The sequence below is a fragment of the Megalobrama amblycephala genome, linkage group LG14, assembly GCF_018812025.1.
Source record: "Megalobrama amblycephala isolate DHTTF-2021 linkage group LG14, ASM1881202v1, whole genome shotgun sequence".
Lineage (NCBI taxonomy): Eukaryota > Metazoa > Chordata > Actinopteri > Cypriniformes > Xenocyprididae > Megalobrama > Megalobrama amblycephala.
Window position 1 is genome coordinate 44,270,252 of NC_063057.1, and position 15,992 is coordinate 44,286,243.

The 15,992-nt window shown below is 39.5% G+C and overlaps 1 pseudogene; it reads right to left on the minus strand.

Annotated features, from left to right (window-relative positions):
* Positions 1-1,848: 1,848 nt before the first annotated feature.
* On the minus strand, positions 1,849-15,992 carry LOC125244508 (annotated as a pseudogene).

Below are 15,992 nucleotides of genomic sequence, written 5' to 3' on the forward strand. Positions count from 1 at the left end.
TTCACAAGTGTGCCAAAACCTCTTCAGCCGTGACTTATTCACGATACAGCACTAGCCTCGAGTACCTTATTGCTTTTATAAAACTGTTACCACACAATACAAATATTAAAGCCAAAAATATGTATCAATGCAACTTTCATGAAGTAAACTTTCACTAAAAGCCTTCCGGAAAAAATAGTCCCTGACTGTGAAAAGCAACAGAAGTTACATTATTACGCCATTAGATGGCGGCAAAGACTATCTTTATGACTGTCAGTCAGTAGTGAAGACTTTTACATTGAAAAAACGTAATTGTTGTGAACACGGAACAAGACGCAACTGACAAATGCTTTAACTAGCGCTGTCAGTCACAGGAAAACCCCTTAACTGTTAAAAGGACAAGATATTGCAGTGGACATTTTAAACAGATTTTTTATTATGAACATAGCACTGACCTGAAGGAAAATGCTAAATCTGAATGCAGTTAATAAACTCGCTCACTCGATCTCTTTCTCACAATACTCTTCTACATAATACAGTAAGCTTCAATGAACAATATCAATTTTGTTGTGTAGTGATACACAGAACCACTGGGTGAAGCGGTCACCCAGAATGACAGCTAGCAGTTCACCGGAAATTACGACACCAGGGAAATGCATAAAGCAAATTTGCTTGTGAACGCTTTATATAAATAAAATATAGGTAAGTCTAAATCTGTGTGAAAGTAAGTCGGAAGTAAGTACAGCATAGTTTGTAAACAATGTGTTAATGTTCTGTTGCCTTCTCGAGGGTGAGAGAAAAGTACACAGAATACTTATGAATCTTGAATATGAAATATATATATAAAAACTTTAGAATGTAGACAAAATGAAATAATGTGTAAATAAAACCAACAGCAATATCCAGAAATAAACAGGAGTTAAAGTGGACAACAAATAAAAATTACATTTTTTACAATAACATTCTGAACACTAAACGTAAAATTCATGGTGTAAAACATGGTAAAATAATCAGTCCACGCACATTTGGCACAAGAACACTGTGTGAGCAGCACAAATGGCTCTTTTGCAATTTGCACACTGCAGTTTTCTAATCTTTGGCCCGTGGACAAACCTGACACCTTGATTGCTTTGATGGTGAGGGTTCAGTGGAGGGCCCTGGAGTGTCGGAAGAATCCCGTTGTCTCTTTAGGATTGTTGCAGATGCTGGTGCACCTGACAGGTGTTACCGTCACTCCATGTGAGGGGACACCTGAGCTTTCCCTAACTGCTCTAGAAAGAGCCTCCTTTTCGTACTCTTCCCTCTTTCCCATGATGGATTGACTTCTCTCCACACCACAAAGGCATTTATGGCCGAAACATCAAGAATTGTAGAAAAGACAACCATTGGCCAACGATTTGTCTTGCGATTGCAGCTGTAGCTTGCAACCATCTGCAATATTTCAAACACACACACACAAATTAGTATGTCTGCTGGCAAAAGAAATGCCTTTCATTCTATCAAATGTAAAATAGGAGCAAATTGTTCTATACACAGTTTGAACAGCAAGACTGTGTTCAGTTTTAACTCTTACATTTTGTTTCTTTGAAATAAAAAAAGGCTATGTTTATTGTAATTTAAATATAAAAAATACTAATATTAATCATATATTGATCGTTCATGTTAATTCATAGTGCAGTATAACTCATTTTAAGAGACAACTTTAAAATGTAAAATGTAAATGTTGAAATTAAAAATGAACAAAACTTTTTATTAACCTTATTTAATGTTACAAGACTCTTATTGTAAAGTGTTACCATTTCATATAAATCCAAACAGTCATGCTTAAAAATGACCATCTTTACACACAAAGGCATAGCATAGGTTTATTATATGTAAACTTTAACACATTATTTGCCTCTATTTTAGAAAACTTGATGATTATCTAATCAAAATATGTGTTACAGTGCCGATAAAAAAAAAACTGAAATCGAATACATTTATGTTTCTGTCGCTGCATGATGAGAAAACATTTTAAATATGCAATATCGCTGGATAATGAATGCATAACAGCGAACAAATGGATATAAACTAATGCAAATGAATGGTAACAATCGTGACATTAAACAGTTGGTGTTTTTGTCACATTGTTTTAACCGCTTGAGGTACTAATGTTAGCATCCTCTCAGCCTCGACGGCAAACATAGCCTACTGTTCTCCACTAATGCAGCATCTACTCGACAAACGAATAACTTTATAATGATATGAAAAAATGTACTGTTGTGTACACTATATAACATACCGTTTTGTCCGTTTTAAATCCGTTTTTTACGTGTCCCTCTCTGTGCAGCGTGCAGCCTCACGTCACGTGCCTAAACAAACTCTCCGAGGCATCAGTGATAGTTTTTATTTCGCCTCTAGAGGTCGCTCTCGTAATGCTCCAGCAACGGACGCAACCAAATCAGCCGCGGTTGTGCGAGCACTTAAGCAGCACATTTTTATGCCTTTTGGGGCAATATGACACAAGACTGTGTGTTTCAGTGAATGCAAAAAGAGAGGAAGACAAGGCTCTGTCCCTCGTTGTCAGAAGAGCAGGTGGGAGTTTCAGCGAACTGTGCCAACCATGGTCAACTTCCTTTTTAGGAGCTCCTGGCCAAGGGCATAAGAAGTGAAGAAATGATCACACGTAAATGTGTGTCCCTGGAGTCCAGTGGTCAAATTAAGGACCGCACGCATGCCCTGATTTCCCTCGAGCTGTCCATCTCGAAGCTTGCCGGTGTAAACTTGCCTGTTCCAAGCATAGCTCGTCTTGGCGTCACATGCTGCCCAGATTTTTATTCCATATTTCGCCGGTTTACTAAGCATATACTGCTTGAACAAGCATCGACCTCAGAATGCCACTAGGCACTCGTCCACCATTATGTCTGGACCAGAGCTGAACATCATTGGGAGATGCTCAACCCATAAATTCCACAGATCCTGAATTGGTGCCAGCTTGTCACTTTCACGTCAGGCAGGTCTTGTGGCCCTGTCATCGAATCACATGACTCTTGACAAAATTCTAAATCTTTTCAGCGGCACGAAAGCACAAGAAATTGCACGCCCAGTTTGAGCCTCCCACAAACTTGCCAGGTCCTCATTGTTGGAGCGATAAACTCCTGCAAGAAGGAGCAGACCAATATACGCTTCCATATTGTTGTATTTATTATCCCCCCCAACCTCCAACTAATCATACACACATTTCTACAGTCCTTAACTTCATCAGAAGATTTAGTCTTACCAAGGATTGAGAGCGTTGAATGACGATCAGAGGTTTCTGTAATTGCAGGTTCAGATAATAGTCTTATGTAAAAAGTAATTTAACTCTGAGTCTTGGTTAGAAAAGTTTACGAATCGCCAAATACAATGGCTTCGGTTTAATAACAAGATACAGAATAAAAATTACAAAGAACATAAAAGCGAGTAAAGTCTTCACCCGAGGTGTGGCAATTTTCTGTTGTACAACTTCCAATATATATATAGTCTGATCACATCCTCTTTCCTGATATAAAACATCTCCTTATTTGTCAAAGTATAAGATACAGAGGTCATCCACGGGTTGCACACGTGCAACACGTCTTAACACATTTTACTAACTTGACCTTAACGACTTTCACACTAGATGTTCCTTAAACAATTCTAGTTCTGCAAAAAGGCATATAGCTTGCATTAAAAATACACATATTGGTTAGCTTGTGGTAAAAGCATACATTTTAGTTGACATTAGTTCCTCTTAATACTTCTCCTTTAAGCACCCAAGACGTATATTGTGGTTAGCTTGCTTCAACACTTCTAAAAATGAAAAATAAAACATACATCTTGGCCAGTTTCCACTTTGACCTTTTTGGCCTTTACATATAATAGTCAGACTCAACCGGCGCTGAAGCTTTTGTATTCAAAGCTTCAACCTCGTTTGTAATCTGTTCCAAGTCACACATAAAAGTATTCAACATACATGATTGTTTAATAAGCATGATCAACTGTTGTCTCAGTAATTTAAACATTTCTTTGGCCTTCGGATCCATCTTCATCCCTTCCACTCTTGTGGTTCTTCTTCTCTTCCTCATCTTGTTTCTTCTTGATTTCATCTTGTTCTTTTTGCAAACCTTGAGTAATCAAATTGACCATATCAACTCTAGGTTTCCCCTGATGAATTAGTTCTTTTGACAGGACATTTAGAGCTGTCTCCACAACAATATCTGTCCAGTCCACATCCCTACAGTCAGCACCATATACACGCCTACCTTCAACATTGGTCATCTCCACCAAGATGCTTTGGATGCTTGATGGAAAAAATAATAAAGTGGACTTTATGTCCTCTACACAAGAAGACGCATACCTAGTTGGTCCAGGTGTCAACTTTGTAACCCGTGCAGCTGGTGATCTCCCTGGCCTCTGTGGAGGTGGAGTAGTAGACCAGGTTTTAGAACTGAAGGTTTGGTCTGCATCTGCCTCCTGACAGTCCTCTTCCAATTCCTGGTAATCCTCTTCCTCCTCTTCAGGGGGATTGCAGTCCTCTGGCTCAGAGTCTTTCAGGTCTTCTTCATTTTCGCTGGAATCCAGCACATAGTCCTGGGTCTGCCAGCACAGAATGATCCATGTGCAGGACCTAACAAAAAGTCGATTGGGGTCATTGATCCCTAGGACAAATTGAGGGTTAATTTTCTCAAAGATGAATTCTTTAGTCGTGTTAAACTTGCTTGTTATTGCGTGTCACGTTTGGGAACACTGTAGCCTGGCTCATGGAATTGAAGCATCTGTTTGAAACCCCCTAACTGCTGACGATGTTGACTGGTCTCATGTCAAGTTCAATGAAGTCAGCTATTTTGTCTGTAGTGTCGTTTTTATTTTTTTTATTATTGGTAAGAAGGGGTTTCATGTCAAGAGTTTGCTGAGTCAGCGTTGGACGCAAAGTTGAAGCTGATGACGTGTCATTTTCACAGCAGTATAGTGGATGAGCCTAGAGAAATGTGTTAAGTTAAACATGTCAGTATGATTTATCGTCTTCCACACTGCACGAATACTAAGCGCCTAATATATTGGCACACATTAATATTAAAATCTACTCGTCTACTTGCATGCTTTAAATAATAAGACATGTTCGATGTCAACAAATGGTTGACAAATGTTTGTCTGCAGTTTCCGAAAACCTTTTTGGGGTCATCCTTTATATTAATAAATAGTAATGTTTTATTTATATAGCGCCTTTCAAGGACCCAAGGACGCTTTACGTGAAGTTGATAGATAACATGAACACATATACAAGTAAACAGTCAGTGCACCATTTGGTTGATCATGTTGTATAGACAGAGATGTATAATATACAAGAGAAGTTAAAAAAGCAAGCAGAGAGCTGAAAAATCAATTAACAAAACATGTTGTGAATAAGTGAGTTTTGAGAGCAGTTTTAAAGGCCTGAAGTGAAGAGACCACACAAAGGTTTTGTGGTAGTTTGTTCCAGAGCTTAGAAACTGAAATGCTGAAAGCCCTACCACCCACACCAGATAGATGGGGGTATTGCAAACAAATTCTCAGAGCTCGATCTCAGAGTACAGACAGGGACAGAATTAATTCAGAGAGATAAGAAGGTGCAAAACCATGACAAGCCTTGAAAAATAGAACTTAATAGAACTTAAGAATCTTAAACTAATTATGATAAATAACAGGGAGCCAATGTAGTCACTGTAAGACAGGTTTTTTGGTAAATGTGAGGGCCCAAGCAGCTGAATTTTGAATTAGCTGCAAGTGATTTAGGACTTTTTTGGGTAGGCCATAAACAAGGACTTCCAATAATTTAGATGAGAAGTTATAAAAGCATGAACAACAGTTTCAGTATCTTTGAAATTTAGTGAGGGTCGTGAAATGGACAATAATGCAAAGATGTAAGAAACAGGACTTGACAAGCTGATTCATATGGGGTTCAAAACATAGCCTAGAATCAAAAAATACACCAAGGTTGCATATAGTGGAAGAGGGATGGACTACAACACCATCAATGTTAATGGAGAAATAATCAAGCGATTCAGGGCCTACCAACAGAATTTCAATTTTTTACGTATTCAACTTAAAGTAATTTTGAACCATCCATATTTTGAGATTGTGTAAGAAAGATGTTCAAGAAGAGGGAGGAAAAACAGAATTGGTCTGTACAGTAAAACAGATTTGCATATCATCAGCGTAACTGTGGAAATTAAAACCATGGCGCCAGATAATCTGAACCAGAGGAAGTGTAGATTAAAAAAAGTGGACCAAGGACAGATCCTTGAGGCACTCCACGTGAAAATGTGACAGAACAAGATTTGAATTGGTCAATGCTAATGAACTGTTGCCTGTCTGTTAGATATGAACTTAGCCATTGTAAAACTGTTTCTGAAATGCCAGTCGCAGACAAACGAGATAAGAGTATAGAATGGCAAACGGTATCAAAAGCTGTGCTTAGGTCTAAGAGGACCAGAAGGCCAAGGACACCAGAATCAGAGGTGAGGATCCTTTCAAAATGATCCCACACTTTCAATTTTCTTCCCAACATGCTTATTAGCAGGTGGATCAGCCAGGCCTGCTGTGTTTAATTAATTAATTAATTAATTACTTTCATATGTACTACTGTACACCCAAAGCGCTTTACAATCAAATCGGGTCTATCATCATCCACCAACAGTGTGCAGCATCCACTTGGATGATGTGACGTCAGCCACAGTACAACGGCGCCAGTGCGCTCACCACCACAGGGACCCCTCAGCACCTGGAGGGCCAAGCAGTTTGGACCTTTCATTTCTGAGATAAAGCATGTTTTTTTTTTGTAAAAATCACTTATATGTATGGGGATATCCAAAAGCCTTCCTCCCCACAACTTGCCTGCTAAACTCCGTCACCGTCCGACAGTCGACCAGCCAGCCAAAAGGACAGGTAGGCCCTTTGAGAGACTCCCCAGGCATGTTGTCGTCCCTTTGATACAGATCGCAGAGCAGGATCCTTACAAGCTCCTCACTCACTACCTACAGACCTGCATGCAGGGCATTGGTAAGGGTGAAAATCCTCACAACCTTAGCCTTCTGAAATTCATCCTTGATCCAAGTCTCCAGAGGAGTGCAGGTTGCACATTGTTATGACCCTGCTTACTGGGTTCTTCGCAGCAGCAGCTGGCGCATGGCAGTTAGGAGTGACGGCACAGAGCTGCAAAAACTTAACCTTGATGCTCTCCTGCCACACAACCTGCAGAAGCCTGATGTTTACGTCCATTGCCAGGTGGTCCAGGTTGCTCTAGAATTTGGGCTCATGGAGTAGACTGAAAAAAGTCCCCCACCACCTTCTGCAGTCCACAATGAAAAAAAAAGCAATGTCAGTAAGCTATATTCTATTTATTTGAGTAAAAAAAAAATGATAGCCTTAGGTAAGCACAACTTCAAGAGAAACAAAAGACAATGTCTCAATAAGACAGGATAAATAAAATTTTGTATTGTTTTCAAAATATGAAAATCTTCTTACAATACAAGATGCATGTAAATTAATTAAGGCATGCTATAAAGTATACAATAACAATTGACAGGTTTAAATCTGGAATAATTCCTGACGTTACACAACAGAAGTTGGTTTTGAATTATTTGAAGTTGTACTTTACCTAGTTTGACAAACCGATGTAGTGTTTCAGAGTTTGTCTCACTATCTTCTTAAAAAAACTGCTTAGCTTCAAACCTCATTGTCCATAAGGACACTAGTGGGCCAAATTCTTTAATGAGCTGTGGGTAATGCTCTACAAAATGGTGTTTTGGAATAAATTTCCCTTCTAGAAAAAAATTAGGAAATCTGTCTGTGCTCAGCAATCAGGCTATCAAGGTGACTAATGCTTTCATCTGTATGGTTAGGTGAGATAACCAACTCAACAACATCTTTGAGGTTCATTAACAACTTCCATGCCTGTTTCTCTTCTGGTATTTTGGTACCAATCATAAGTGGAAGTAGCCTCAGTAAGCACTACCACCAATGGTTTTACAAGAGACAAAGATTGGTGGTATACCTTGGGGACAATTTGTTCTATCTTTCCACTTATATGGAAAATGCTTGATGATTCTGTTGAGCTCTTCAAGCGAGAAATGTCTCTTCTTTGCACAATGCCAATTCTACAGGTACAGTACCCTCAAGTAAATCATGCATTATATCAGGTGGGTAACCTGTTGTCACATGAAAATGATTCAAGCTTTGAGTAATTGCACAATTGCACAAAACTCCATGGTTATGGGTGTCACTAGCCAATGCTGCTTCAACATCCAACTAATGTTGCTCTTTTGTTCTACCAGGGAATGCTCCTATCCTCATTTCAATTTCCTGAAATTGGGACCGCTCTCCAACACAAAATCTGCAAACGCAGGACCCACTGAAACTTTCAACAAACCCACCGACTGAGTGAGCTCCCAGGATACCCGCAATCACAGAAAATACTGTGCCTTTTATGATTTTTCCCAAAAATGCCACCCTCTTTAAAGATTTTCAAATCCCTTAATAATGGCTCAAGCACTCTGGGGTAGCCACATTTCTGAACATCAACTGCCTTGCACAAAACAGCCAAGTAAATTAATGATAGTGTAGATCTTAATTCAGATGGAATATCGGCCAACACCCAGTAGCACCTTGTGCTTTTTGCGGGAGGTTCCTAAAGGATTACATATTTTAAAGTCATCACAGTAGAGTAGAAGTGAAAGTCTTAACTCCTCTCCAGATAGAAATTTGTTATTCTTGAAGTGGGAACCATCACAAAAACTACTATACTGACATGAAGAACCACAATGCCTTGCACTCTTCCTCACACTCCCCTTGCACTGTCATTGATACATCTACTAGGCACATTAAAGATGCACTACAATTTGAGTAATCAAGAACAAAAATTGAGAGGGCTCAAGTGAATGGTTAGGTCTGGGTAATTAGACAAATAATGGTGTTTGGGTTTCACTGAAACTTTTTTTCAGTGGCCAACTTGGAAAAGTCTCCTTTCTGCTTAGTAAATACTCCTCTTTCTGGTCAAATTTCTTGACCAGTAGTTATCTTTGGAGCACAAATCAGTTCAACTATTTGTCTGAGCTGCAGCACCAGTTGCCAAACTTCATTGTCCACTGGGTTATGAATCTTGTCCCCTAACGAGATTGGCAGAACTCTCAGGAGACACCAGTTCTGCACAGCATGCCCACTTAGTTTCTCACTTCCAGTTGGTTTGTTGTTAGCATCATTGCCAAGATAGTGAAAGTGATTTATATGACTGTTTAACTCTAAATAACTGAACTACTTTTGCTTTGTAATAAGGTGGCAGATGTACAGGGCCAGATCACATGACACAACACTTTAAAACAGATCATGGCCTGAACAAAGAGGCAGTTCAGGTTGGCATGCATGGAAGAAGGAAAGATCATTGAATTCTAAATCAAATTTGATGCCTGCAGATAGCCAACTACTGCACGTGGCTATTGTAGGATTCAGCTGTCTTGATTGAGGCTTTTTGCCAAGGTAGAAGTCATCTCACCAAATCTGCAGAAGTGATATTCTTGCTGAAGTTTTCACTAAAAAACCACCAATATTGTGTGATCCCAAATTATCAACAGCGATTGCATACAGAGTGCCAAAGTATTTATAATCCTGCTCTCGACATCATAAAACCAGCTGCATTTGATCCACACTTGATCTATTGTGTGGTGGCATATCTGCCAGTGAAAAGTACACAGCAAGAACTTTAGGCTTCCTCCTGCCTGATCCCTGTGGATTAGCCACTTCAAATGCATCCTGATAAAGGATTAGGCCCAATGACTTTGGATCAGACTGAAACAATGCATTTTTTGCAACATTCCTACCATCCCATATGTCTTCCAGTGTGTCCGTTAGGTGAGATGAGGAAAACACCTGCTGCTTATGGGCATATACTTATTGCTTGACGGAAAGAGTGACCTGAGTGCCTCTGAAATGGGTATGGAGTTATTCTGTCCAAGACATATTGGAAGTGGTTCAATGTATCAGAACTGAGTTTTATCAGTTTTTAAATGTACCAGTGTTGCATGCCTGGAAAAGATCCTCTGATTTTAGGACATCCACAATATTATTTATATCACCCTCATATACATTTTTGAGTCACCAACTTCTCTTTGAGCTTATGACATAAATGAGACTCACAGACATCTTTAATGTCCTGTAAATCCTCAATAATTTCAATTTTCAATTTCAATTTTATTTATATAGCACATTTAAAAACAACCACAGTTGACCAAAGTGCTTAACTATATCAGAAAACACAAACAAACACAGTAGTGTTACATCCCCCTTTTGTCTAGGGGTGGCGGGAGAGTAACATATAGAAATAAAAAGTAATAAAGATATGTCCCTTCAAAAACACAGGGCAAAAATGAGAGAGTTGGTTCAGTCTGCACTCCCAGAACTCACACGAACACAAAATAACTCTTCAAAAGGTTTATTTAACATAAAGTCTCTTATAACAATCAAGGATAAGGCAAAATAATAAGGATAACTAACAAGACGCTTCTAGCTTCGGGAGGGGGTTAAAGCCAAAATAACAAACAAAAGGAGTAAGCTAACTGGAGTAAGGGAGTCTAAATAGCCTATCAAAACAAAACATCAAATAAACAACAAATCTCTTACCTGACTGCCTCACTAACCAAAAACAGGGGAAAACAGGGTTAGTAAAAACAAAAGGGCACCCACCTCCCTACCACAACAGCAGATACAACAGGTGTCTCTTAAAGAAGCTTTCACACCAGCAAATACAACAGGTTTCTCTTAAAGAAGCTTTCACAACAGCCAAGACAACAAAAGTTCTGGGAGGGAAGACAGGCCACACTCTCTCTGGGGAACAGCCAGCTCAATCGGTGTAAATGCAAGCTCCTCTCCATACTCTAACGAGGAACAGGTGGCATCAATTGGGCTCCTGCAAGAGGACAGGGAGTCCTCTTGACAAAATGTCACAATGTCAAAACTCGACTTGAAAGGAAAGCTGATGAATGCAAGTGGGTCTTAAGGCAGGAACACCCCAAGTCGACGGGCAGTTTTTGTTCGTTGGTCGTCACTAAGTTTTCTTAGTGTGTTCCGCACTGTCGGCTAAGGTTGCTTCTCGTCTGCTTTTTTTCGGCTGATTCCACATGTTGAATCAGCGTCGGAGCTCGTCAGTCATTCGGGCCATCTGATCATTCTGATTGGCTGTTCAGCTACGGCCACCTGCTGGTACGGAAAGGCATTTCTTCTTACGCAGGCGCAGAACGGACGTGCTACTTGGCCGTCGGGTGGCGAGATGCTGCCGACGTGAGCCAACCCTCAGTCTGCTTTCATTGCCGCTAGTTCGTCGGCTTGGTGTGTTCCGGGCTTAAAATGCATTCAAGTTGTCGACCATTTGCTCTCAGCAAATGGACAAGGGACAGACCTGGTCCTAATATGAGCATGCTCATCTAAAATATCAGCAATAAGAGAATGATACAAAAATAATAGACATGGACAGTTGAGATTGAAAACATCAGAAATAGCAGAGGAAGGAATTGAAGCTAAAAATAAACTGGCATCAACAGCACGGATATTAGAATGTAATATGGTTATGTTGTGAGTACATTTTGTTGGACAGATTAATGTAAAATCAACAGCAATAAGCTTATGGTCAGAGATCGGAATAGCCAGACCACTAATGGAAATATTATTAAAACCACATGTACAAACTAAATCAAGCGTATGACCATGAGGGTGAGTTGGGAAATTGACATTCTGAAAAAGATCAAAGCAATCCAGGACAGTCTTTAATTGAGCACTATTAGAGCAGGCAGTATCAACATGGGTGTTAAAGTCTTCAAGTAAATTGACCTGGGATGGCACAGCACAGATTAGATTAGTAGCTTACTGAGTTCTGAAAAATTCAATTTGCTGTTTGGGTGGCCTCTAAATTAATATAATTATGAGGGGACAGTTCGAGCCAACTTTCAGAACCATGAACTCAAATGTCTCATTATTGTGAAAATCCAGTTAAGTAACTGGTATGGAGTTACGATAGATGACCGCAAGACCACCTCCTTTCCAAGATGAACATGGTTTACACAAGTGTTGATATCCATTAGGTGTAAGCAGATTGAGATGCATGTAGACACAATTACGTATCTGCCAGGTAGGGATGTCATGAGAACCGATACTTTAGTACCAAGTTGGAAGGAACATTTTAAAATCCTGACAGTACTTGTTTTTCTACAGTAGCGTAAGTACCAATGGTACCGGAGGTAGCGGGGCTGCAATTAATACGGAATGTAATAAGAAAAACATCTACAAGTGCACATAGAAAAAAACACACATGGAAGATGGCAACGAGTTCAGCTTCACCCCAACTTGTTGGTAAGAAAGGAACTAAGAATAGAATATGGAAGTACTTTGCATTCGAGGCTGATGACCATGGCGTTATTATTGTTGATCTTAAGCCTAGTATGCAAACGATGCCATTGTGCATTTCAAACTAAGGGAGGTCACATTTCAAATTTGGTGAAGCACCTGAAAGACAGGCACCCCGATCTTTTCGGAGAATTCAACGTAGCTGCAGAGTGTAAGACAAAGAACGAAAGCTTCCCTTCACTTTTATATCTCTAACCTCCAAGGCTGAAGCCTCTGTTCTTTTACCATATAAGGAACATGTTTACCATTTCAGTGTTTTTCCACTTGTCACCCTAAGAATGCATACTTAAGCACTTCTGAGAAAAACAAAATCATTTAACCATAAGCATATAATTAAAATCATATGGAAATTATACAGAAACTCAAAATTTACCCCACAGTTGTCAAACGAGGAAAAAAGAGCTTGGTCTATGTGGGTGGGATCTAGTGGATAGATCCCACTGCCCCTAAAGCCTGCTTTTGCATTCTGTGGAGTTGCTGCATTTTTCCAGGCCTTTGAGAGCAAGAGCAGGAAGAGGGGCTTCTGCAGCTTATTTCCACCATTCTCTCTGGTGTAGATTCAGCCTCCAGGTTCCAGTGATGCTTCAAGCTTTTGAAGAATGCCCTTTCAGTTGGCTGGAGAATGTGTGTTGTATGAGGAGAGAAGCACACAACATGCACAATTTTGTGTCTCATAAATGTAAGAAACTCAAGGTTAAACACATGGGTGCTGTTTCAATCAAGCAGAAGCACATGTGAACGGGGGTCTTCTTTGAGCAGGTGAGCTATGAAGTGCTGTCATCAATCCAAAAACACCTCAGAGTTGATCCATCCATTGTCTGGTACTCCGACAAGGGTATTGATTGGTGCCCCAAAACACCATTCAGCCCGAAGCCTTTGAAAATGACAAGAAGCGGCCCATACTCTACTGCTGCATTGAGACACGCTAGAAGAGTTGTTGTTGTTTCTTCCCTTTCATTTGCAGTGATTTCAAAGCATAGCGATCCTACTTCAGCCACAACTCTTGCAGACACAAAGTGGTCCTGTAGGCCCGTTTCATTGCAGTTCCAGATGTGTCCTGGGAGGTCCTCGATCCCAAACTCAGTAATCAGTCCCTTCATTCGCCTCTGTAGAGTTGATTTTGGAGGCCTTTGAGGAGAAAAATTCAGGAAGAATGGAAATTTGACACTTCTAGAATGAATCACAACAGACAATGCATCTGATAACCATAAGGCCTTTCAAAGATCATTACAAGGCTTTGCAACTCTGCATTCACTAGATCGCCAAAGCTCTCGCGCCAACTGCCAAACAGACAGACCTCTCACTCCCAGAACATAAACGATGAACCCACCTGCTGGAATTTATCGTATGATATGGTCGAAAGGTTTTTGGAGCAGCAGCAAACTTTGTGCAGTGCTGGCAGAGGACCGAAAGAAATGGAACCTGATGCCTAAAGAAATGGACATTACAATTTTATAGACTTTAAAAGAGTGCAACAATTACAGTTGCACTCAGTGGTAAGAAACACACAACCCTCTCATACTGTAAAATACTGTAGAAAATCTCAGGCAGCGTTACTTTTGAACACTGCCACCTACTTGGACTCTAGGTTTAAAGATAGCTTTGTTAAGGCCTTTTCACACAGGACGTGACAATGGCACCACTGCGCTATGAAACCCGGTTTGTTGTTGCGTCGACCAAAGCGCATGCCGCGGTCAAAGTTTAACATTGTTCAACTTTCGCTGCTGCGCTCTGTGATGATTACCCATTCGGCCAATAGAAACGGGGCATCCAAACAAGCGCGGAAAGCAAAATGGATGAACAGGTTGTACTGTGTGCGAAAAAGCCGTTTTTTCGCACACAACTCCTCCACTACTTTGTTGAAAAAAGATGTTATCCATAATGTGATATTCTATGAATACTGTTCTAAGTTTGCATGTGGTGAACTGCAAAGTAAATATGCAACTGCAAAATAAGCATGTATTGTGCGGTCCATACAGAGTTATTTTATATTAAGACAGGGCTCAATGCTAAAGATTTTTTCTACTGGCCCGGTTGGGCCAATGGTTCAAATTTTTACTTGCCCCCCAACAAAAAAATATTAAGTACTTAAGTAAACAGTAAGTAATAAAATAGTAACAAATAATCAAATTATGAGTAATAGCAAAAATAAATACAACAGAATAAACATATAAATGAAATTTTTTCAAGTTTTTCATGTAGGCTTAAACAGGAGATTTTCAGGTACAGAAATTGTAATCTAATGTAGGCTATATCTAACTATATAACCATAGATTAAACTTTATTAAAGTTAATCAGTCAAGAGCAGTTACAGATGCATAAATAATGTTTTGAAATGCTGAAAATATAAAACGTTAAATACTGTTATTTGAAATTATTTAAAAAAAAAAAATGAAGACACTTTAAATGTGAAATTAAACCCGCCAGTAGGTGGCAGTGAATCACTATTAATGAGTGAGTCATTGAGATACAACAGATTAATTCAAACTGCTGATTCATTCAGGAAGTTTTGCTAAGAGACGCAAAACAATGCTGTGGACTTTGGAACTATTTTCATAGGCGAAATAGAACAAAACAGACGATTTGGTGTCTAAAATGTAAGTCACTTGATATTAAGTTCTTGTTCATTAAACTGTACGCTGTATAAAATCAGTATCACATTTGTAATCATGCTGATATTTGGAGAAAAAGGGCGCTCTTTGTTTAATATTGGTTAACTATATTAAATTATATAAATATGAAAGATATACAGGGTCATTTTTGCCCCTTACCTTGAATTCTGATGCATTCTAAATTAATTTTAATAGACTAACTTAAATCACGCAGTGAAAGCGTAGGCTACACTAAATATGCACGCACACTAGTCTAACCTACTAGACTACGTCACGTAGTGTATGTGTGCACTCAATGGGTGTGTTTTTGTTTGTTTTTTGTAAAGTGAGGGACATGCACAATAATTTCAGATCATTAAATGAACAATTACAATATCATAGACGATATAATATATATATATCGCACACCCTACAGCACTGGCCCGATCTGGCAAGTGACAGTTCTGTCTACTGTCAGATCTGTCTACCCCGGGCCATCGGGCAGTCGTTATTGTCGAGCCCTGTAAGACATCGTATGGTAGGTACAATTGTGTCATACAGATTTACATTCAAAGTAGACTTGTTAGGTGTGTTTTAACAGTTGGTTAGCTTGTAGATAGGCAATATGTGTAAACAATTTAGGTTTTGATATGCGTTTCCCCTAAATAGCTCTATACCTGTTAAAGTTTCTTAATTAGGGTAGAGGTATAGTTTTCGAATGTGTATGTGTTAACACGTTTTCTCCCCTTATTTAGAGGATGAGTGTAAAAGATGATGGAAAAATCTCAGGGAAAGATAAATTAAGGAGAGAAAGACCATGAGGGAGAAGAGGAGTGGTGCAGGGGCAGAGAACAGAAGACCACATGGAGGTATTTCTCCATTATGATTTTCTTGGAGCCTCATGTCAGAGAGAGGGTTTCAATATATACCCATCCCTAGAAGAGATGTCCTCTAGCCCCCAGGTTACCTCATCACCCCTGGCTGCTGCTCAGTCAT